General features: G+C 43.1%; 1 protein-coding gene across 4 annotated transcripts in view; it reads left to right on the top strand.

The window, feature by feature from the left end:
• The first annotated feature begins 8,251 nt into the window (after nt 1-8,251).
• The window catches only part of MGA (MAX dimerization protein MGA), a 660,453-nt gene continuing 643,259 nt past the window's right edge, over nt 8,252-25,445 (top strand). For all 4 annotated transcript variants that reach the window (XM_029598656.1, XM_029598662.1, XM_029598663.1 and 1 more), the window contains exon 1: nt 8,252-8,364. The gene's annotated coding sequence lies outside the window, so the exon portion shown is untranslated. The remainder of the gene's footprint in view (nt 8,365-25,445) is intronic.

Consider the following 25,445-nt stretch of genomic DNA (forward strand, 5'->3'; position numbering starts at 1 on the left):
CTCACGTTGAATGTCAAAGTGGCCCCTAACCCCCTACATAAGAAATTGCCATGCTGGGTCAGACCAAGGGTCCATCAAGCCCAGCATCCTTTTTCCAACAGAGGCCAAACCAGGCCACAAGAATCTGGCAATTATCCAAACACTAAGAAGATCTGATAAGTAAGTTAGCCATAAGTGTTAATATATTAAGCAGGCTAAGGTTTATAACATGTCTGTTACCACCCATGATACAGAACTTTCTTTAGGGAAAACTGGTACTTAGTGGCTAGGAAGTTAGAGACAGAAATTGTTATTATTTTCTAAATGCTGAACCCTGCCGAATCTGATAAATAAAAGTCTATTTCTGAGGAGAATATATGTTGTCTTTACCTGAATTAGGATCATAAGTAAGGTGGGAGGACAGCTGGCAGTGTCCTGTAGCAGATAGATCCCTGCACCCCTAAACTTTCTTACAAGGCTGTGTCCGAGGCACTTGTAAGCGCATTAACTGCTGCTTGAATTATATTCAGTTGGATATCCTTAGAGCATATGTACAGTTCAAATTATGTCTTCTGATACTGCAAACAAAATGTAGCAAAAAAAATCAAGTATTAATGTTATTCTAATATGCCCCGCATTATATAACAATTTCAGTGAAAACTTCTCTTCTGTGCATGATTTCAAAACAGCATTGAAAGATCCTTTAATTTGTTGCCAAATGAGGTGTATATCAAATCATATATCTCACACAGTTTCAGTAAGAGAAAGAACTCATGTAAAGCTCATATACCCTAGCACACTTCGAGACTCTCCTTATGATGCAGCATAGAATTAAAGCCCCTATTTTGCTTGCATTTGCCATTGACACGTCCAAGTAAAATAACACTTTAAAGTTCTTTGAACTACAGTTACTGAGAGCCATATGCCATGAGAAACCTGTCAAACTGCTGTTAAATAGGGAGTATAGAATGGTATAAAAAATGAAAGAGAAAAAAAGACATGTCAAAGACTGAATTCGAGTTATCACAAACTAAGCTGATTAATTCAGTTTTTCCATAAACGCTTTAATATTTTGTTTAGATGTGAATATTTGACTATTACCTTGGTGAAATATACATGATTGTGCAGGATACTGAAAATAAAATGTTATCTCTTTCTTAATCAATTGTGCACAATAAGGGGTGAGAAAGGAGGTGAGAAGTGGGGGAAAGAGCTAAGATAGTGAGGGAAAGGGAAGAAAGAACTGAGGTAGTGAGGGAAGGGGGTGAGAAGTGGATGGAAGAGCCAACATAGTGAGGGGTGAGAAAAGGTATTGAGGAGCGGGAAAGCTGAGGTATGAGGGAAGGGGGTGAAAAGGGGAGGGAATAGCTGAGGTAGTGAGGAAAGAGGGAATGCTTCTGGAGGGAGGGAAGAAGGTGGGAGCATCTGAGAAAAGGGACTGAGAAGAGAAGAAAGAGCTCAGGATGGGGGAAGTAAGAAGGGGTAGAAGCTTTGAGGAGAAGGAGAAGAGAGCATTTGGAGGGTAGGAAGAAAGGGTGATGGCAAGGAAAGGGTCTGGAGGGAGAGGGTGAGAGGAGAGTGTCTAGAGGAATGGACAGATGGTATGAAGGACCTAGGAGGTCTGGGAAGGAGTTAAGAGGCAGTGGAAAGAGACAGGTCTGTGAAAGGGGTGAGATTGTGGGAAGGGGACTTGGAAAGGAAGGTGAAAGAGGAGGAATGGGAAGTTGAGAATGGGATTAAGAGAAAGAAAAAAAGGGTTGAATGCCAGGAAGGAATAAGTTACATTATAGGAAATGGGGCTGGTGAGGAAGGAATAGAAGTACTGGGGAGGGGATAAATAAAGAAGGTGGAAAGGGTGGACTAGAGAGTGGGTGAAAGACAGAGAGGGGGATAGGAGGCTGGGAAAGGGGAGATGGGGGAGTGAGAGATGGAAAACTGGTACGGAGATGAAAAGAGGGGGACTATGAACTGGAAGGTGAGAGAAGGGGAGAATAGATAGAAAATCTATGAGCAGATAGAAATGGAGAAAAAGATGAAAGGGAAAAATCAATATCAGAGACAGATGTACAGAAGGAAGGGAAGCACACAGGAGGAGAGAGAAGAAAATAAAAATGGTAGGAAATCCTGAAGACTGACAGCAGGAAAGTGGAAAAGAGAGACAGGACCAACCCAATTATGAAAAAAAAAATGCCCAGACTACAAAGGTAGAAAAGAAAATATTTTTATTTTAATCAAATTTTTATTTTAATCAAATATTTAATTAATATTTTAATCAAAAGTTTTTCCTTCTCTTGTAACTATCTCTATACCATGTTACAGTTGTACGCTGTTATTATAGTTTTATAGTTATATGTAAAGCCTGTTGTCTTATAGTTATATGTAAAGCCCCTTCCGTTTGGGCATCTCACTGTTTTATGTAAACCGGAGTGATTTGTATCTGATACAAGAACTTCGGTATATAAAAATTAAAAATAAAATAAAATAAATAAATTTTATTTTCGATTTTTGGAATATGTCAGATTTGGGAAATGTGCCTCTCTTCTAGCTTTATATCTTGCAAAGTACAAGAGAAAATGCATTTCTATTTCTCTGTCTCCAGTACTAAATTGCTCACAGGATCTGACTTCTTGGGGTTTCCATTTCAGTTTTTGTCTGCATGTTTTTAGTTCTATTTTGTGAACCCTTATTCTTAGGAACCTTCATTTTCATTTTTATGTTATTTTCCCTAGAAATTTCAATGCTATAATAAAAAAAAAAATCAGTGGAAACATTACTTTCTTATAACAAACAGGAGATAAATCATGGAAAAGTAATGTTTCCACTGATTTTTTTCAGTATAATATTGAAATTCCCAGGGAAAATAAAATAAAATAAAAACTGAAAATGAAAGTCCCTAATTATTCTGTATTAGTCTGTCCATGTTCTGCATGTGTGACTGAGGTGAAGGATTCTACTAGTGTGTAGTTCCTGTATAGGGATCTGTAGCAGTCCTTTTTGTTCTGGTTTTCCATTCTGCACTTCCTAATAGGAGGTGTTTTGGTGTTTACATTGCTGCCATTTCATAGGCCAGTTTGTAGCTATTTGAGTTCTAGGTGTCATGTATGTTTGGTATGGCAGATTGCTTCATGTGTGTTGAGTGTGTTTTGTTTCTGCAATAAGAGATGTATTTGTGTTCTAGGGCCCAGTGTAATAGGTACAATGCTGCCTTTTAAAAGGTAAGGTTACTATTTGAATCATTGGTATTAATGCTTACAGTATAAGTACCTGATTCACTAAGGGCTTTTCCCATAGACACAAAATGGGAGAAAAGCCTTAATGAATCTGGTCCTAAGGTTTGCTATATTGGTGCTGAATTTTGTTTTTGCAGTTTACTTCACACAGTATCTGGTAGTGGAACTGTGTTTGTTTTGCTGTTTCTGAGGTGACATCAGAATCTGAATAAATATTTTTTGTATGGTGAGCTCTATAGGTCAATGTGCTAGGTTTATTGTTGTGGGAATTTCTGTGGATGCAGAGTATGTTACTGAATTGGAAGTGTAAGATTTATTTTGAGATTCTGTCCTTTTCTGTATAGACTTCAGACTTAACTCTAATATCCATAGAGAAGAAATGATTACATGAAGTTATCAATTTCAGTGCTATTCTGGATGGTTGCAACTGGCCAAGATTTTTCAAATTGCACAGAAGGCCCTTGGGACTTTTTCTTATTGCCTTGTGTAGATAATTTAAAGGCAGAAGGGTATGTTCTGGGGGTAGACGTTAATGTGGAAATATCATTTTGGCTCAACCCCTCCATACTTAGCTTGCCCCCCCCCCGCCCCCTCCCCATATTTCCCCCCAATTACTTCTGTCTAGAGATGCCACTGATTTTGACTGGTCTGGGCTTAAATGCGTTTTCATTATAGACACCAAAACTATGTATACACTCAAATTTTAAAGGCAACATTTCTGATTGCGGACCCACTTTCTCAGGTATAATGTGCTCACAGAACCACTGCAACTCCCAGTCTTTCACTTTCTATGGAATACCAATGATTGTTTTGCTGACTCCTGTTGTCCTGGTTATCAGTTTTATTTTGCAACTCGTCATGCTGCTTTTGCAGCACCTGTATTGTTGTTTGCAGATTCTCTGCCTTTGTTTCCTGTTCCAGCATTTTCCTTTCATTCGCCGTGATCTGATTATTAAGTTTCTTTAAACACATCTGTAGTAGATTGAAATTTTGCTAGCTTGTCTTCCAGCACTGCTGAAACATTTTGTTAAATGTTTAGCTACTGCCTCAATCTCTGCTAAAGTGAGACCCAACTAATGTATATGTATCTCAATATTAATCTCACCCTCCTGTGTCTAACAATTTTTTATGTATCAATTTTTGTTTAGTTTTAATTAAAAAATAATTTGGAATGGAAAAAGGTAAGTTTCATACATATGAATGCATGCCTCCTCGGCCTTGCTTCAATTCTGTAGTGTAATCATAAACTTACCAACCTCCCGATCCCTTTTTGTTTGTGTATCTTCTTTAATTTAGTCAATTTGTTAATAAATAATAAAATTGTTCACTATATAACGCCAATAATGGCTTTTTGCTTTTTTACTTATTTTTGTGTAAACTGTTTATAATCAAAACGCCATTAATTTGCTATGAATTTATGTCAAAAGGCTGTGCTCAATAACTTTATAATGTAAACCTCTTTAAGGTGAAAAATTTATAGTACTGCCTCAAACATAATCAGCACTGGTTGTTCCATTTCCACTGCCTTCTTGTTCTCAGTTGGTGTTTTTCCTAAGTTTCATGGTCATCTCTTTGTTTCTTCTCATCACAAAATTGTCTATAAATTGGTCACAACCATCATCCTGCTTTAATGTTTGTTCAGACTTTGAGGTATATATATCAGCCTCTTTTAAAGTATCTTGCAGCAAAGCACCAGGAGCTCACAGTGTGCATGTCTGCCTGTCAGAAGGCATCACCAGAAATCAACACCTCCCATTCTGTTCCTGCACACTACCTGAGAGGAGAAGGACTGGATTAGGAAGCAGAAGGCTGCTCTCTACTGATTGAGATTAGGCAGGCAGCAAAGGCCTGCTGCCCCCAGATTTCTGCTGCCCTAGGCACAAGCCTGGTATGCCTATTGACAAATACAAGTCTGCATAGATTAATAATAATAGCCTCTTAACCAATCTCCCTGATTCCTCTCTCTGGCTTCTCATTCAGGCCGATGCAATAAGATGTGCTAAAACTGAGCGTCCAAACTGGGTGCCCGCTTTCCTAACGCGTGCCCATCCACCTCTCCCAGGCACGTGATGCAGTAGGTAAACGAGCTGCTCAGTTAAGAAGGTGCTGGGGAAATTGTGAGGTCCTAACACCTCCCCAGCATCGGGTGCCCAGGACTAGTGGCAGTGCGCAGGTTAGGGAAACGACGTTCAGTTTTTTACTTTTGAATTTCAGACCCTCCCCACCTCTGACTGAGGAGAGCAGTAGTGCATGCTAGTCTGTCCCCACTTCCTAAGATAGAGGATAGCTGGCTGATTCCAGCTCAGAAAAGAGGTCTGTACCTTACTGGACAAGGAGAGAAAAGTGATGGAGAGAATAATTTTCCAGGATGGAGAAATTAATGACCATTGGGGAAGTGGGGCTGAAGAACCACCAGGGATTGGAGATGAGACTTGGGGGCTCCAGGACCATTGGGGGGGGGGGAGATAAGGACCAATGATGACAAGGTAGGATCTGTGTGGGGGGTAGGGGTCCTACAAGTGCCGGGTGTATACTCTTTCCTAAATACAAGCACACACTCCCATACACATATATGTGAACCCTCTCTTCAAACTTTATTCCTCCTTATTCCAGTGATTCTTCATCCCCAGTCATTCTTTGCTGATCAGTGCTCAGAAAGCACTGGCGAGTGAAGGACAACTGGGGATTGAACACTGTTGGGGGCTACAGATGGAGGGAGGGTCAGTAAGGTAAGGAGGAAGAGGAGGAGAGTAGAGAGAATAGGACCCTTTATCTAGCCTCCTCCTCTCTGATCCTGATTCTCTATCCTAAGCACCCCCCAAGCCCCCCCTGATTCCTGCATTGGTCCTCATCTCCCCCCCCCCCCCCCCCACTCAATGGTCCTAGAGCCCCCAAGTCTCATCTCCTATCCCTGGTGGTTCTTCAGCCCCACTCCCCCTATGGTCATTAATTTCTCCATCCTAGAAAATTATTCTCTCCATCACTTTTCTCCTTATAAGGTACAGACCTCTTTTCTGAGCTGGAATCAGCCAGCTATCCTCTGCTTTAGGAAGTGGGGGCAGACTAGCATGCACTACTGCTCTCCTCAGTCAGAGGTGGGGAGGGTTTGAAATTCAAAAGTGCATTCTGCTCGTTGCCTTTGCAGCGGAGGAAACAAGGGAGCTATCCTCCCTCACTCTCTCCACCAGACACCCTCTTATCCCTTTCCTTCCCTCATTCACTTTTCCCCTGCCTCCTCCAATCACTTCATTCACAGATTACACCCACTCTTATCTCAGAATGACATTCTACCATCTTTTTGGGGGGATCCAAAGAAACAGAATAGAGATGGCGGTGTAATTGAGTTCTGACTGCCCTGCAGAAACAGAGCAAAGCTGGTGGTTGCATGTGTCATTTCTGGCCCCCCAGGGCCCTGGAGGAAGCAAAGCAGAGTGTGTCTTAGCTGCTTACCCTGAGATGGAGCAGCCAGGTATGTGGCCTTGATTTTGTGGAATTTCCTGGCATAACTGAGGAGTCTCTAATAGATAATGGCTAAGATCAGATATAAGATAAATTCCTGTCATCCCTACTGCATCTGCTGCTAACAGATGTGTCATCTTCCTGGCCAGGTTACAGCTTATCATGCTGGATTCATGGGCCCTACTGCCTCTACTGCTCGTGACTACACTAGAGGAGGGGGAAAGAGATAGTGAATAAAGGGATCAGAGGAAAGCAGAATAAGGTGAGGGAAAAGCCAGAAAGTGAAAGAGATTTTGTGTGTGTGTGTGTGAAATTGGAGGGAGGGGAGGGCAAGTGAGTGAGGAGATCAACATTGGATGTGAGTTAGGAACAGGTGGGACTGTGAGGTATGTGTGAGTTCTTCCACCAGATATTAAGCCCTGGGTAACAGAAACAAAAAGGGGTTAAACTAGAATAAGTTAGAAACGTGTGAGTAGTAGGCCAGGGTCGAAACCTTGTCCTAATTCAAATTTCTCTGCAGTTTCTGCTTCAGTAACACCACATTCCCTCCTGTTCCCTGCAGAACAGGAGGAGAGGGGCTGAATTAGGGAGCAAAGTGGTTGCTCTCTGCTCTGCATTGTCCATGCCAGTTCACCCCTCTTCTCCTCTTCTTTGCAGTCTGCCTGAAGGGGAGGGGCTGGAGTAGAACATCCCTGCTACCCTGCCTCTTCTTGAATCTGAGAAGTTCTGGAACTGTTCCAGGCCATTCCCCCACAAATTAAGCCCTGACCATGCATAAACAGTTAAAATAACCTGGAGATATAGAAAATATGTATCTGTCGGCCCACCCAGTTTAAATCTTGGAGAGATAAAATATATAGGTATTCATATTAATAAGCAATGTTATCTTAGGTGTAAAAACATATTGTCCTACTTAATAGAACATATTGTTCTATTTAAAATGCTTACTTTTCATACCTTAAGTGCAATTACAATTCACACTTAAATACATGTTAAATGTATTGCAATACCTAGAAATATATTTCAATTATATTTTTTACGCAATTCAATAATCATAAGTTATGTACTAAACTGAACATGAAATATTATATTTGTTCGTGCCTTTTTTATTGCACGCTGAAGTACATGACAATTTAAGGTCGGGAATTAAGGGCCACTAGAAAAAGAAAGGAAAAGATTTCGTTTTCGTGTTTTTGTTTTCTAATTTTACCTCCACCGCCAAGGCCACTGAATCAGCTCAGCGAATAAGAGGCAAAAAAAAAATAAATCTGACCAGTAATGTCTATGCTCGTTTGGCGCCGAACCGTGCTCCTCGCCCCATGCTGTGAAGGTGTCCCACATTTGTTGGCTACTAAACTGGGAGCTCAGTGATTTACAAGAGAGTACCCGAAGCGCAAAGTGTCGTCGTCGTCGTCCTCTGTCTGCACAGTCAGCATTCACTACTTGTAGACAGACAGACAGACCGACTACTTCTTTTGCGGCTACCCACCGCTTCGCGCCGAGCCGGCATTCACAGCACGAAGGGGCGAAGCCTAGAGCATCACGTGACCAAACCCTTGCAGCCAATCAAAAGCGCGCCTTGGCGGGCACGCGAGGACCTCGCTAGCTGCAGCGGGTCTCGTGGATTATTGTCCTGGTGTTCGTGTTTGAGAAGAAATAAAGGACTTTTTATTCTAAGAACATTTTATCGAAAATGGTATGTTAGACGATCATTTTATTTCATTGCCTGGTACTTCTTGATTTACTTTATTTTGAGGTTACATGCTTCTTTTCGGCTTTATCATGAGGTGAAGAAGGACGAATTTAAGTCCTTGATGAACAGTTTGTTTTTTTGCCCATTAAGGGGGTAAGCTATATTTAACAACGTCTTTTCTTTGAAGTCCTGGAAGCGTTTTATTTTTCTGTTGCAGAAAACGAGGTGTAACTGTTTGGGAGGTGCCACGTGACAGCAACGAGCCAATCGCGTGGTTGCGTTTGCCCTGGCTCTTTTGACACCGTGGCACCCTATGTCTTTTCGCTAAAGATTCAGTACTGAGGTTGCCTAAACAGTTTTCGAAGCTAGAAGGCTTGTGTGGAAATAACATTTTGTTTCTTTTGAGTGCTGTTCTTTCTGATACCGAGGCTCTTCTCCTCCTCGATAAAATGGCTGCTGGAAGCGCGCGCTTCTCCTGCAGGAGGCTCTTTTGGGGGAAGGGAAATACCGTGTTTTGATCACGTGATGAGGTTTGCAAGGGCTGCGCATCCCATACGTGGGTTTAAAGCTGCCAAACCAGCAGTCCACAAAATTAAGTTTTGTTACGTTTTTTCTTTTTTTAAATGTATAGACAAATGTTAATGACATTTTATATAATATATGGACTCAGTAGAATAATCCTCGATTACCTTTGCAGGAGCTATTACATAAATTTCTAATAAGCATGATATACATTTATTTGGTGTTAGAACGTTAAATAATGCTCTGGAATTAGAAAGCAGCTATAGGAGACAGCAACTTTGACTAGTAAGATTAGGGTGCTGTTACAGAATCAGCTGTTTTCCGAGTCGGTGGTCTAATCTTCTTGAGATCTCACAACCAGTTAGTTACATTTTCAGGATATCCCTGTCGAGTATGCATGCTAAATTTGCACAATATATGCAGATATATCTCATGCATATTTATCCTGAAAACTGGGCTGGCTGTAAGATTATAATGACAGGTTAGGGAAGCCCTGGTCTGTGACGTCACAAGATTACTGCTGTTACTGGAAAACCTAATTGACTTTAATTAGTTTTCATCTTTTTAAACAAAGTGCATCATTGGTATTTGGCATAAACGGAATTTAGTCTTTACTCTCATTAATTCACTTGTAAAGTGATGTGTTTCTACAAGTAACTCTTGAATTTTGCATATGTGGATTATAGAAATGGCTCTTGTCTTCATGATCATTTAAACTAAAACCTTTATTTAAAAACAGCCATTTTGTATTTTTTAGTTAGAAAATTGTTAAGATTGATGAAGTATACATTTTTACATCAAATGAAATATGTGTGGCGTAGCTTAACAGATCTTAAGGATCTGATAGAACTGCAGTTCGATTTCTTTTTCTCTCCTGACTATAAATTGTTAGTGACTGTTGATTTAAATGTGATTGTAATCCACCTTGAGACCATTTTTTTGTATAAAGTGGATTATCAAATGTTCATAAATAAATAATTAAACATGTAAAACATGTTTCTCGAGTGCATAAGAAACAAATGTACTTAAGAGTCCCGTTTGTATTTCTTGTTTATAATTCAAAACATTTTATTAAACATTTCAGAAATACTCCATTAGTGTGTGTATATATATCTATATCTATCTATATACAAGGGAGTAACCGAAATCTATTTGATCTTACATTTTATTTTAGACCAAAAGAAGATAGAGTCATGAGCTAAGAATGGTCCCTTCTTGTCCTTTGGCTAAGAATGAGAACTTGTACAATATGGCCAATTAATGCCCTACCATTCAGTTCTGCTGAGGACATGAAACTAGATCTCACCCAAGCCAGAAAATTAAACCTCGTGGTAAAAAAAAAAATATACATATACACAATAGACCAGCAGAATCAAGACATTCATAAGATGAACATGATAGACAATTTTATAAACTGAAACTAAATCATACTCTTTACTTAATTGCACATGTTGGCCAATATGGCCTTTAGCTCTAAATAAAACTGAGATTATGGCCACAGAACTACTCAAATAGTTTGAATCAACCCCTAAAAAATATTGCTGTTTGCAGTTAGCATTACATATTATGTACATGCAGTTTATTAAAATAGATGTTTGGAAAATGACATTTTCAGTATTACAGTGTTTCTTATTGCTAGTATGCCGCTTTAGTGCTTTACACAAGTATTGGTTTGCAGAGAAGATAAATTTTAATGCTGTTCTTTGCAGCCAAAAGTGATTGAGAAATACATCAGAAATGTGCGCAGAACTACTCAAAATAAAACTAAGCATTACTGGTAGCTCTTGGTGGATGTCATTTGCACCTCGGCTTTTAAAATTGCATTGGTTGGCAATTGCTGTACACTTTAAGTTTAAATCTCTGGTACTGGCATTCAGCGTGTTGAGTGGGATGCGTCCACTGCTGAAGAATTGGTTGAACTGGTAGAAATATAAGATCTAATGTAAAACATTAATTGCAGCTGTCATCCACAAGAACATTTTGTCATGTACGATTGCAGAATAGATCATTCTCTGCCATAGTTCCTACTTTATGGAAAGCCCTCCCATTAGTGTTAAGAAAGGAAGGAGACTTGATGAAGTTCTATAAGAAATTAAAAACATGGTTAATGTAATCAACATTTAATGTGCAACAACATCTTGTTAGCAGGTGGAGGTCTCTGAGATAGAGGGAGTCTTGAGGGAGTCATGCATTGTATTTGTAATTTTAAAAATTTTATATTTCATTCATGGTGATTTTTAATATGGAAAGCAATTTATAAACACTAAAATAAATAATGAATAGTATACATTCATTACAGAATTATCCCTGCATTCAGGGTAGAATTATTAACTTTGAAGGAAATAAAACATTATAATCAAATGACATCATTTGTCAGACAGTCACTGGCACCCCAAGCTTACACAATTGTGGAACTTCGAAGGAGTGTATAATCTTATTTACATCATCTTCACAAACATCTTGGCAAGTTATAGTCTGAAAGAAATGTAAATAAGCAACATTAAACTCACCCATTGTTGTGCTATCACTTTAGTAAACTGCTTATTGAAATTCAGCTCTTGCTGAAAATGTCACTTTCTAGATCATCTTCTTAGCTTTTTAAAAACATTTTTGTGTTTGAAGAAGCATGTGAACAAATTTTTATTGGGAAAGGATATCCTTGAATTAAGACATTAAAATGTTTGTGCCAAAGTAAATTTTATAATGGATGTTAGAAAATAAGATATTATGGGCCTGATTTGCTAAGCTTTTTGCCCCTTAAATGTGGAATGAAGAACTAAAAAAAAAAGCCTTAGTGATTCAGATCCTAAAGGTGGCTTATGGTGTAGTAAACTACATTCACCTATATTTACATATAATTTAATGATATTCTGCTTGTGTTCTGTAGTCTAACAACATAGAGTTCCTCTGCACTCAGGCAGGCCAATCCACGAGTGGGTTATTCGCCTCTACTAGCAGAAGGAGACAAAGTAAAGCTGATGTCACGGACATATAGCCCTACCCCGACATCAGTCCGCCAGTAATTTCCCTCTCCATGCATCTCCCTACTGGGGATTGGTTGGAATAAAAAAATAAATAAATAGGAAAAATAAGAAGAATGGAGAAGTCTAGAAGGTGATACGAGTAGTGCCCTTCCTCAGTCCTGCAGCCTAGTCAAGCATGGACTTTAAAAAAAGAAAAAGATGGTTGGAGGACAATGGAGGCTCGGCAATAATGGTTTTCATCCTCTCCCACTGTAGCCAGAGACCCGTCCGTGCTCTCAGCCAGGGAGTGCTAAGCTCATGTAAATGTAAAGGTCTTAAAGAAAAAGAAAGGAAGAGAGAGAGTAAGCAAGTCTTATTTCCTCTGTTCCTTTTCTTACTGGATCTTCTTCCCTCGGTGTTGGTGGTCAGCGTCTTTTCTCTTCTTCCCTCTTACTTCTCTCGGTAGTTTAATGATGTTCGGAGGTGGCATGCTCAGCGGGTTGAGCAGTCTTTGGCTAGGCCTCGCTTTCAGGCTTGGTTTTTCCAGCTGTGTGGTGAGCTGCGGCCGCATTTTTTCTCTTGCGCTCAAGTGTGCGCCTTCTCGCTGTGTGGCTGGGTAGTGACATTGGCGTGCATGTGTATGCCTACTTGTATGCATAGGGCTGCGACCTCTGTTTATGTGTGTAGTTATGTGCCTGGTTTTCCTGTGTGCGTATTTCTATGGCCTTCCAGTTAGTGTGCATTTATGCACGTATCTTATTTTTGGGCACGCAAGAAGTCGCATACAGCTCAGTGCAGGGAAGTATGGTGCCAGTGACACGTCTAAGCGCTTTGCGATCTGTGCTGCTTGCCATATAAAGGCAGTACAGCCAGGGATTTCTGCGAGTCTATTTAGTACTGTCTGGATACTCGAGGTGATTTGCCTACTGCTGATTTTGCTGATGCCGGCCCATCCCCTTGGACAGAGGGGAGTGGGGCTGAAGGCGACGAATCGGGAATGTCCCCTTCTTCCTTTCCAATGACAGAGACATTTTCGGGGGCGGTTCTGTCAATGAGCGTCCGATTTGGGCCTGTGGGGCCTGGTGTGGACCCTTCCTCTTTTCCTGGGTGGAATTTTTCCAGGGACTATTGACTTTTCTGCAGGGTCACCCAATGGAGTCTGTGGTACCTTCTAAATCGGGTTCAGGTGTTCGTGGTTTCCACTTGTCAGCCACTGCATGCAAGCACCGCAGTGAAGCGGTCCCTGGTGATGCTTGGGTAGATGTGAATAAAGATACATTGGATGACTCCAGGGATTTGCTTTTCTCCCCTTGGAAGAGGGGGAAATTCCCCCAGACTTAGAGCCTAATAAGACTCTGTTCTGTTTCTTTCATTGAGATGAGTTGCCAAATCTATTGTCTCATACTCTGAAGATGCTTGGTATGGGTGTGCAAAATTAGTACTCCATATTGGTCACCCTATGCAAAGTATCATGTTTCTTTCTCCTCCTGGAGGCAACTTAAAAGGTAATTGTTCTTGAACGGAGCGCTCCAGAGGCAAACTTTAAAGGGGGGGGGGGGGCATGTTTTAGTGGATCTTGTACTCCTTGGATCCGAAGGCAAGGTAACAGTTTCCTTGGATGTGCTGGTGTGTTCTGTTACCAAGCAGACCACCATTCTGATGGAAGGAGGGGCAACTCTAAAGAATGCTCAGGATAGGAGAATTGAGGCTATCCTTATCAGGTCTTTGAGGCCATGACAATAAATTTGCAAATTGCTTCTTGCTGCTCCCTGGTGGCTTGGACTAGCCTGCACCTCTCTCAGGAGGCTAAGGGAGTGGGGTCAGTTGGCAGAACGATAATGGAACCGGAAGCCACTGCCTTAACTGATGCAGGCTGTGACCTTGTTTGAACTGCCACCAGAGTGATAGTGGCTAGGTGTCAGCTGTGACTGTGAATTTAGTTGGCAGACATGATTTTCAAGACCAATCTCACCAGGTTATCCTTTAAGGGTTCTCTTTTATTCAGCAGTGAGTTGGAGAAGATGGCAAATAGATGGGGGGAATCCCAGGTCCCTCATTTGCTGGAGCATAAAAATCCAGCATCGTGTCCTTTTGGGCAAGAGGCCAATCTAGAGATTAAGACATTTTCGTCCTTATAGGGGAGTAACTACTCAGAGGCCTTGTCCTTTCGTTTCAGAAAGCCTTGGAAGGATGCAGGTTCCTGGAGTGGAGCATCTTGACCTTCACAATGAAGGTGTGTGAACTCACAGGTGCAGGAGATAGGCGGGCCTCTATCTCTCTTTTATCAGAAGTGGGTCCAGATCACATCGGAACAATGGGTCCTGGAAGTGGTAAGGGACAGCTATGACCTAGAGTTTCTTTGCATTCCTCTGGATGCTTTTATGATCTCTCCCTGCAGCTCTCTACAGAAGAGGGTGGCAGTGGCTATTGGATTTGAAGGCCGTGATTCCTGTTCCCAAATCACAAGAAAATATGGGCGGCTGTTCCATTTATTTTGTCATATCCAAAAAGGAGAGGTCCTTTAACCCCTTCCTGGATCTCAAAAGTGTCAATCGGCATTTACATTTGACTCATTTCCAAATTAAAACTCTGCGCTTCATAATAATGGCAGTGCAGTCAGGGATATTTCTCACCTCTCTGGACTTGACAGAGGCATATCTGCATATTCCCATTTGCAGGGAGCATCAATGGTTCCTGTGGTTTGCTGTTCTGGGATGTTATCAGTTTCAGGCCCTGCCCTTTGAGTTGGCCACTGCACCTAGGACCTTCTTCAAGGTCATGGTGGTGATAGCGGCGTCCATGCGCAAGGATGGCATGTTGGTTCATCCGCATCTGGACGACTGTTTGATTCGGTCCAAGAGCCTAGAAGAGAGTCACTTAGCTTCTGGCAAGGTGTTCTCATTATTGCAAGATTTAGGCTGGGTGGTTAACATGGCCAAGAGCAGCTAACAACCATCTGATGCTGTAGTTTCTTGGTGTTTGTTTCAAATCAAAGCAGAGCAGAGTGTTTCTGCAGGAGACCTGCACTCAGAATTTGATTGCTTAGGTTCAAATCTTAAGAAGAACTTTTTGTCCAATTTTAAGGTTTTATCTATAGGTCCTGGGTTTGATGGCAACCACATTGGAAGTTTTTCCCTGGGCGAGGGCACACATGCGATCTCTTCAGTGCTTGTTGCTTTCCTGGTGAAGTCCACAGTCACAGGAGTACACACTGAGGCTTCAGTTGCCATTGGAGGTGACAATCCAGTTGCAGCGGTGGTTGCAGGTGAATCATCAGGAAGGGAGTTTCCTTGGAGACACCGGATTGGTTAATGCTCATGACAGATACGAGCCTTCTGGGTTTGGGGGCTCACTGTTAGGAGATGGTGGTGCAAGGCCACTGGAGTGGCAAGGAGCATCAATCGTTTGGAAGCACGTGCAGTTAGGCTGGCATGCTTAAAGATCTCCAAGCATCTAGAGGCTTGGCGGTCAAGATAATGTCAAACAATTTGATGATGGTGGCTTACATCAATCTTCGGGGCAAAACCAGAAGCCAGTAGGTGTCGGACAAGATAGATGTACTCGTAGTATAGGTAGAGCAACATCTTCAAGACATATTCGCCTCCCATGTTGCTGGAAAGGACAATGCAAGGGTTGACATTCGCAGCAGGCAAAGCTTTGACCCAGGAGAGTGGGAGTTAGCGGACAAAGCCTTTCAACTCATAGTGGCGCACTGGGGTCACCCTTATCTGGATTTACTGGTGACCCCCGGCAATACGAAGGTTCCATGGTTCTTTATTCATGGAAAGGACCTGAGAGCAGTGGGTATTGATGCTCTTGTTCAGGTGGGGCAGGGTATTATATGCCTTCCTGCCATGGCCACTGATAGGCAGGATCGTTCAAAAGATTTCAAGCCAGACTGAAATCATCCTTCGGGTGGCTCTGGATTGGCCGTGGTATGCCGATCTGCAGAGGGTGCTGGTGGGCAGTTCTCTCAGACTGCCAGTCAAGAAGGATCTGTTGCATCAGGGATCCAGTCTGCATGACGATCCAGGCCGGTTTTGTCTTATGGTTTGGACCTTGAGAGTGCTCAGATGTTGAAGTGTGTTTATTCTTCTGCAGTAATTTCCACTTTGCTCCGGACAGAAAATTGTCTAAGTCTCTGGCTTATGTTACAGTTTAGAGAATTTTCGAGGCTTAGTGTGAAGAGCAAGGTTCTCAGCCTAAGACCTCTACAGATATTACAAAACGCTACAGCAAGGATAATTAGCAATGCCCGTAAATCAGACCACATAACCCCCCATCCTCAAGGACCTACATTGGCTCCCCATTTCACACCGTATACTTTTTAAAATCCTTACCATCATACACAAAGCCATCCACAAAGATAATTCCTCATGGCTTACTGAACCATTGAAACTCACACAATCCTCCCGCCCCCACCAGAACGAACCTTAAATGCACTTTACATGTCCCCCCTCTCAAGAAAGCCCAAATTACAGCACTAGAGATCGTGCATTGTTGATTGCTGGCCCCACTCATTGGAATACTCTAACCCCCAATCTCCGCCTGGAGCCATGCCCCTTCAAATTCCGAAAAATGCTGTAGACATGGCTCTTCCGCCAGGCCTTCCCTGATTAATTCCTTGCTGACCCCTTGCCCCCCTCCCTTGACCTCGCAATTTCTTCCTCATTGTTCCAATGTAACCTGCTGAATCCTCCAATCATTGCAACCCTGTTGCACTTTTATAAATTCTCCATCCCATTTTAGTTTATCGCTCCTTACTGGTTTCTCTCTAAGTTTGCTTCTTCCTTACTTCCTATCTCTATTTATCGTTTGTCCTGTTTTCCTCTCCCCTGTTTATTGTAATTTCCACCTTTTGTTAAAATGTAAACCGATATGATGTGTATTTTAATGTCGGTATAAAAAAGCTGTTAAATAAGTGGAAATTCCATTAATTTTGGAATTTTTATAGGAAGGATTGCTTAAAGGTTTGTCCCATAACACCCTGAAGGTTCAAATATTAGCTCTCGCTTGTTATAGAAACACAGAAATGACGGCAGAAGAAGACCAAACGGCCCATCTAGTCTGCCCAGCAAGCTACGCACTTTATCCATTTTTTTCCCCTTTTTTTCTCTCCCACCTGTTACTATTGGCTTCCAGTACCCTCCAGCCCTAATTCCCCTCCCCCCACCACCAATTTAGAGAGCAGCGCCGTATCTGCATCCAAGTGAACGTCCAGCTCAATTAGGGGTAGCAACTGCTGTAACAAGCAGGCCACACCCTTACCCCAAACTCTTACCCACCCCTGTTTTTGTTTTTTTGTTTGTTTTTTTGTTTTTTTTGGAGATAGCAGCCCTCCATCCTTCCGCTCCGTGAAGGTGGAACACCAACTACTGGCCACTGGCATCCCGCTCCGTGAATGCCTCTGTGGCTACTGCCGCTCCGTGCAGTGTTTGAATGCCTCTGTGGCTACTGCCGCTCCGTGCAGTGTTTGAATGCCTCCTCTTTATTCACGCCTTCTAGGGGCGTGAATAAAGACCCACATTGCTTGGCTTGGGTCTTTATCTTCTCATCCTGATGAGTCCCGGTTCTTGTGGGGAGTTAAGCATCTCTGTCCTCCCTTGCGGCTACTGGTGCCTCTGTGTAACGCTAATCTGGTTTTGAATTTCTTGGCAGATCCTACCTTTTGACTGCTGCATGGTCTCTCTTTGCGGCTGCTTACCTTGAAGACAGTTTGTCTCGTGGCAGTCTGTTCATCATGTTGAGTTTCTGAGCTGCAAGCTTTTTCTTGCCTTGAGCTGTTTCTGCGAGTGACTCCGGGGACAGTACAGCTTCAGACTGTAGCTTCCTTTTTGCTGAAAGTTGTTTTTGGAGTTTCATTTGAATCAGTCTATTTCCCTGTCCACGCTGGACCGGGATAGAGATGAGAATATAGTCTCTTGCATGCCTTGGATGTCCAACAGCATCTCATGCAGTACTCAAAGGTTACTAAATCTGTCAGAAAGTCTGACTATTTGTGCTCCATGGTGGAGGTAAATGGGGTGAAACTGTGACACTGGCAACTAAAGCCCATTGGGTTAAGGAAGTTATCATGGCTACCTCTGTGGAAGCTGAGATTCCTTTGCCTAAGCAAGTTTTATTTATTTATTTATTTAAAAACTTTTCTATACTGTCGCTAAGTTATATACCATCACAAGGGTTAGAGCGCATTCCACTAGGGCTCAGGTGGTATTGTGGGCAGAGCTTCTATTGTCTCCTGTTGAGATTTGCTGAGCGGCAACATGGTCCTCCTTGCATACTTTTTCCAAGCATTACTGCTTGGACATTCTGACTCAGGAGGATGCCGCCTTCGCATGTGCGGTGTTGACTGGACTGCTGTCACTCTCGCCTTTTTTGGGAGTAGCTTTGGTACATCCCACTCGTGTGGATTGGCCTGCCTGAGTGCAGAGGAAGGAGAAATTACTACTTACTTGATAAATTTCTTTCCTCCAAGGAAGGCAGGCCAATCAACACACTCTCGGATGCCGACTTTCTTTTAGTTCGTCCTTTTATATGCAGACGACGCACAGTGTTGTTCCTGTTTCTTCATTGAAGGAGTGGAAGGTGTCATACCCAGCTCCTCTGTTTAATGACTGTTCATTCTTTTGTCTGAGCTCAGTGTTCCCAGTTGGTTGAAAGCATGAGTGACTTAATAGTCATGTTCAGATATAATCAGTTTGTCCATAGTTTGGTTTTTCCAGAGAATACTAGTGGGCTGATGTTGGGGCACGGCTATATGTCCGTGTCATCAGCTTTACTCTGTCTCCATCTGCTGATAGAGGTGCATAACCCACTTGTGTGGATTGGCTTGCCTTCCTTAGAAGAAAGGACATTATCAGGTAAGTAGTAATTTCTCCATATAATTGTGCTGTAGTGCACACTAATATAGTGCTCAGTTAAAGCATGTTTGCTTACCATAAATTGTTTTCTCTATAGCTAGCAGGATGAATTAGCCATTACTTATGGGTGATGCCATTCAGTGGCACTTAATGGATTTATCTCTCCAAGTGATAGAAGGAAATGCAAAAGTGGCATTGTGAGACTCAAGAGGTGAAGAGGAGAAATATGTAGAGGCTGACGAAAAAAAAGCAAAATTACTTAATAAATATTTCTGTTTAGTGTTTTATTGTAGAAAGGCCTGGAGCAGGATCATGTAAAATGAACACAAATAAGATTAGAAGTGAGGTAAAACTCAATAGATTTTCAGAACAGTGTGTTTGTGAGGAGCTAACTAAACTTAAAGTAGATAAGAGAGCTGGATGGGGTTCATCTGAGGGTACTGAGGGCAACTCTGCTGGCAGATCTTTTCAATGTCTCTTTAGAGTCGAGAGTAGTTCTGGAGGACTGGAGAAGGGCAGATGTAGTTACTATTCATAAAAGTGGAAGTAAGAAGGAGACTGGGAACTGTAAGCTGGTAAGTCTGACCTCTGTGGTGAGCAAATTAATGGAATCGCAGTGGAGAGTGGACTACAGCGAGAATAGATTTTGCAAAATTTCTTGTCAGAATCTACTGTCAGTCTTTGAAATGTTATCAAGACAGCAATGGGATGTGAATGTGTGGATCGAAGGCCACGTCGCAGCTTTGCAGATATCTTGGAATGGTACTTCTCAGAGATGAGTAACAGAAGAAACCATGACTCATACCTGAGCCTTGACTGAGTCAGTAAGTTGAAGTCCTACTAATGTCATAGTGGTGATGGATGCACTTAGTTATCCAATTGGCTAAAGTTTGTTTGGTGACTGCTATTCCAAGACTGTTAGGGTCATACAAAACGAAAAGCTGGTTAGTTTGATGAGGGTGAGTATGTCTTTTTTTTGTAATATGCCAAGGCCCGTTTGCAGTCCAGAGTAAGGAGAACGTTTATTCTCTCATGCGCATGGGGCCTTGGGAAGAAGGTATGTAGTACAACTGATTCATATGGAAAGCTGAAACTATTTTCAGTAGTAACTTTGAGTGGGTTCGAAGATCCACCCTGTTGTGATAGAACTGCAGATAGGGAGGGTGGTGGATGAGAGCATGGAGTTCGCTAATTCTTCTCACAATGAGGTGTCTGCAGTGAGGAAAAGAACTTTAAAAGGAGCTAATTTCAGTGGTTTGAAAGGAGGCTTCATCAATTTTGAGAGGGCCACATTGAAATCCCACAGTGTTACGTTTGCCAGCTTGCGGGCTGTCCCTGCAAGCCAGCTCACTCATCTGATACTGCCAATGCTGCAACCTGCCTCATGGCCAGGCTGCCGCCATCCCCTGTCGGGGCCGCCCATTTAGGCATGGGATGATCTGTGTAGGCCCCCTGACGCTCTTCTCTCCACGGCTTGATGTCACACAGCCAGGTATTTAAACCTCGGCCATGTAAAAGAGCATTGCCTCAGTAGCTGGTCAACTAAAGCCTTTGAAGTGTGAGTTGCTGCATTCCTGCCTGATTGTGCCTCCATCTCTCTAAGCCTGCCTGATCCTGCCTTCGTCTGTCCAAGCCCTGCTTGCCTTGTCTTTAATGAGCCCTGCCTGCCTACCTTGTTTCTCTGAGCCTTGCCTCCCTATCTTGTCTTCTCTAGCCCAGCCTCCCCTCAGACTGACTCGAATTGACCACAGTCTGGACCTTGACCATTCTTGCTTGCCATCTGCCCCTGACCACAGCTTGGACCTAGCGCATTCTTGCCTGTCAACTGCCTCTGACCTCATCCTGAACCACAAACATTCCTGTCTGCCACCTATCTCTGATTCTAGTCACGACTAGGACTTCCTACCATGCTTCACTTCACGAGACTCTCACCTAAGTTCTGCTTGCTTCTAGAATCCAAAGACTCAACCTAAGGGGAAATGGGCTGATAAAAGTGAAGCCCTATACCAGTCTTGCATCAAACTAGTCCCGCCAGCCGTTGGGGAGGACCTACAGGGCTTTCCCTGTAGGTTGAGTCAACCTCTCCACAGCAACAAGAGTTAACAATCCTTACAGGTTGCTGAGGCCATAGACCTAGTGGTTCTGTCTTCACTCCAGGCCATTCCGGGCCTTGCCCAACGTGTCCAGGAACAACAGGCCGCCTTGAACCAGGTCACTACAGCCTTGGAGAAGCCTGCAATACATATGGATGCTCTGACTCTGGCACCAGCTCCTCCTGTCTCAGTTGTCTTCTCTCCTAACACTGCCATGATATCCAGGCCAGTACCCCAGCTTCCAGTGCCACTTTGCTATATGGGCAACCTGAAGGAGTGGCAAGGGTTTCTGAACCAATGCAGAATGCATTTTGAACTGCAGTCCAGTTTGTTCCCCACGGATCGCTCCAAGGCCCTTTACATCCTCTCGCTCTTTGGCGGCACTGCCTTAGCCTGGGCTTCCCCCATGTGGGAGAGAGAGTACCCTCTGCTCCACAGCCTGCTGGACTTTCTTCAACAATTCAAGCTTGTCTTTGAAGATCCAGGATGAACATCTTCATTAGCCACCCACCTCCTGCAGATCCACCAAATGGGGTGTACCTTAAGTGAATACGCCATAAACTCTGCATCTTAGCCTCTGAATTACACTGGGGAGAAGACAGCCTTACAGTTATATTTCTGCAGGGCCTATCTGGGAGGATCAAGAACGAACTAGCAGGCAGTGATATACCTACCTTGCTGGATGCCTTAATAGCTCTTGCAGGCCGAAGAGACTGCTAAAGAAAATAAACTCTTACGCCACCCCATAGCCCTAGCCCCACTTTTCCAGTGGCCAGTGTCTCCAGTACCCATCTCTGATATATGAACACCAGATGAACTCGTGCAACTTGGAAAGAGCAAACTTCCTTCAAAAGAAAAACTCTATTAAAGACAGTTGGACCTATGTTTCTACAGTGTAGACTAGGGCCACATAATTTATTTATTTATTTAACAGTTTTATATACCGACCTTCATAGTAAATAACCATATCAGATCGGTTTACAATAAACAAGAATATAACTGGGGTCACAATTCAAGAGAACGAAAGGTAAACAATAGGTAGGAATGAGTCAAAGTTACAATCAACAGGGTAAGGGAACTTGGAAGCTTGCAGGAAGCTGGAAGGAAGACAAAGCAGGAAATAAATAAAAACAAAGTGATAACATAGTGCGTGCGGGTTAAAGCTTACCTGAGAAGCAGGGAAACTGGCATGCCTAAAGCTGACCTGGGAGGCAACCCTAGCCTGTACATCTTCCTCCCCTCAACTTCTAGTGCACGTCATGATCACCATAGGCTAGACCCTGCTTCATTCCGAAGCCTTCCTTGATGCCACCATTTCCTCTGTTTATGGGGATCCCCTTCCGGGCCAATTCACAGAGAGGACTGTTCCCTTCTCCCTCCATATGGGTCGTCTCCATTCAGAACCCATCTCACTCCACGTCATCCCACAGGCTGTGAATCCCCTCATATTGGGGATACCGTGGCTTCAGCAGTATCAGCCTGTGATCGACTGGGCCTCTCTAGAACTGGCCCAGTGAGGCCCTTCTTGTTTCTCCAACTATCTGATACCTTTCCATATCTGGACTTCTTCTGCAATACGCTGATTACCTTGATGTGTTCTCCAAACAGAAGGCGGAGGCACTACCACTGCATTGTCTGTATGACTGTGGCATGGAACTCCTCCCTGATAAGATTCCCCTGAGGGGAAGAGTTTACCCATTATCTTCACCGGAGACCGTGGCTATGAGCGAGTACACTAAAGAAAACCTAGCCAGGGGCTTCATCCGGCCCTCCTCGTCCCTTGCAGGAGCTGGCTTCTTCTTTGGGGCCAAAATGGGTGGAACTTTCAGACTTTGCATCAACTATAGGAGCCTTAATGCCATTACCAAGAAAAATTATTATGCGTTGTCCCTCATCTCTGAAATATTTGACAGACTGCAGGGCGCTAAAATCTTTACCAAGCTAGACCTGAAAAGTGCTTATAATGTCATGCACATTAAACAAGGAGACGAGTGGAAAACAGCCTTCAACACCTGTAATGGACACTACGAATATCCCATTATGCCCATTGGGCTTTGCAGTGCTCCAGGTATGTTCCAAAACATGGTCAACGAAATCTTCAGGGATCTTCATTACTCATCTGTTATGGTCTACTTAGATGATATCTTCATCTATTCCCAATCCTTGGCCCCTCACATACGACATTTATGGCAGGTTCTTCAGCACCTGTGAGAACATAATTTTTACACTGAACGAGAGAAATGCCTCTTTGAACAGAAACCTCTTCTTGGGCTACATCATTTCTTGCACTGTCCTCTTGATGGACCCAGTGAAAAAAGCATCCTAGATTGGCTGTGGCTGGTTGGTCTTCGGGCATGTAAATACTTCCTGTGGTTTGCTAACTACTACTGCCAGTTCATTCCAGGGTATTCCACTCTAGCTGTCTTGCTTATTGCCTTGCCCTGAAAAGGCTTATTGCCTTGCCCTGAAAAGTGGCTGACACCTGCTATCAAAGCCTTCCAGGAGATAAAACATGCCTATGCTCAAGGTCCCTGCCAGCAACACCCGGACCCTAATCGTCCCTTCATTGTGGATGCCTCTACCCTTGGCGTAGGGGCTGTCCTCAGTCAACACAATTCTAAAGGGACATCGCTACTTTGCTCCTTTTTCTCCAGCAAGTTTTCTTCACCAGAAAAATACACAATTAGAGACTGCAAACTTCTGGCAGGCTGAATGGCAACACCTCTTAAAGGGTGTCAAGCACCGGATTACCATCTAAGCAGACCACAAGAGCCTAGAGTACCTTTAGCAAGCCCAACAATTCAATCCCAGACAGGTCCACTGATCCCTTTTCTTTTGTTGTTTTGATTTTGAGCTCTGCTACTGAACAGCTGCAAAGAATCTGTGGGCAGATGTGCTCTCCTGATCCTTCTTAACAGAGTGTATTGAAAGCATCTCGACACATCATCGATCTTGCAAGAATCATCCTTGCTTCGGCCACATCTGTTTCTGTTGGGAAGATAGTTGTCCCTAAGAGGTTCCGGGAAAAGGTGTTGAAATGGGTGTTGTAACTTAGCTGGACACTCTGGAATATCCCAAACTCTTAAACTCCTTCAGCGCCACTATTTATGGCCTCAAGTCAAGAAAGACATGAAGGACTAGTGGATTCCTGTTCTACTTGGCACAGAACAAACTTGTTCTTGCCAGACCCTGGGGGTTGTTACAGCCATTGACAGCCTCCAAGGAACCCTGAACCCACATTTCCAAAGACTTCATTGTGGATCTCCCTCTCTCTCATGGCTCCACTGTGATATGGGTTATAGTGGACAGATTCTCAAAAATGGCTCAATTCGTACCTCTCTCTGGACTACCTTCGGCTCCTGAATTAGCTCATCCCTTCGTCTAAAGTGTTCAGATTACATGGCCTACCATCTCACATCCTGTTTAACAGGGGCATCCACTTCACTGTCCACTACTGGAAGGCACTCTGCTGGAAGTTTGGCATCACTTTAGACTTCACCATGGCCTACCACCCTCAGAGCAATGGCAGACCAGGAGGATCAAACAGGATCTCAAAACCTTTCGCCGACTGTATGTTAACAAAAGGCAAAACAACTGGGCCATTCTGCTTCCTTGGGCAGAGTTTTCGCATAACAACTATGTAAGCAGTGCCACCTGTTCCTCTCCATTCCAGATCGTCTATGGAAAACACCCTCAAGTACCACTTCCTCTGCCTCTCACTACGGAATGCACCAAAGCCCATCTTACCGCCGAAGAACTCCCTTTGGAGAGACAACAATCTTGTGGGCAGCTGCTCAGGCCAAGAAATTTGTGGACGCTTGACTTCAACCAGCACCACAATTCAAAGTGGTTAAGTACCCAACATTTACGCCTTCATATCCCCTCACTCTGGCATCCAGATTCATTGGAACTTACCCTGTCCAATGACAAATGAGACCTATAACCTACCAGCCAAAGCTTCCCATCTCTCTGAGAATCCATAACATTTTTCATGTCTCACTATTGAAACTGCTCGTCCTTTCCTGGTCCTCCAGGAATCCTCCCACAGCTGTAGACATAACCTCAGAAGACACAATATGAATTCTCGTATATGGCGAAACTAGAATATCTCATTGCATGCAAACACTTTGGACCAGAGAAGAATTCTTGGGAACCTGCCACTAATGTCAAAGCACCTACATAAGAAATTGCCATGCTGGGTCAGACCAAGGGTCCATCAAGCCCAGCATCCTGTTTCCAACAGAGGCTAAACCAGGCCACAAGAACCTGGCAATTACCCAAACACTAAGAAGATCCCATGCTACTGATGCAATTAATAGCAGTGGCTATTCCCTAAGTAAACTTGATTAATAGCCGTCAATGGACTTCTCCTCAAAGAACTTATCCAAACCTTTTTTGAACCCAACTGCACTAACTACATCCTCTGGCAACAAATTCCAGAGCTTTATTGTGCGTTGAGTGAAAGATAATTTTCTCCGATTAGTCTTAAATGTGCTACTTGCTAACTTCATGGAACACCCCTAGTCCTTCTATTATTTGAAAGTGTAAATAACTGATTCACATCTACTCGTTCAAGACCTCTATCATATCCCCCTCAGCTGTCTCTCTTCTCCAAGCTGAACAGCCCTAACTTCTTCAGCCTTTCC

Source organism: Rhinatrema bivittatum, chromosome 4 (assembly GCF_901001135.1).
Source record: "Rhinatrema bivittatum chromosome 4, aRhiBiv1.1, whole genome shotgun sequence".
Classification (NCBI taxonomy): Eukaryota; Metazoa; Chordata; class Amphibia; order Gymnophiona; family Rhinatrematidae; genus Rhinatrema; species Rhinatrema bivittatum.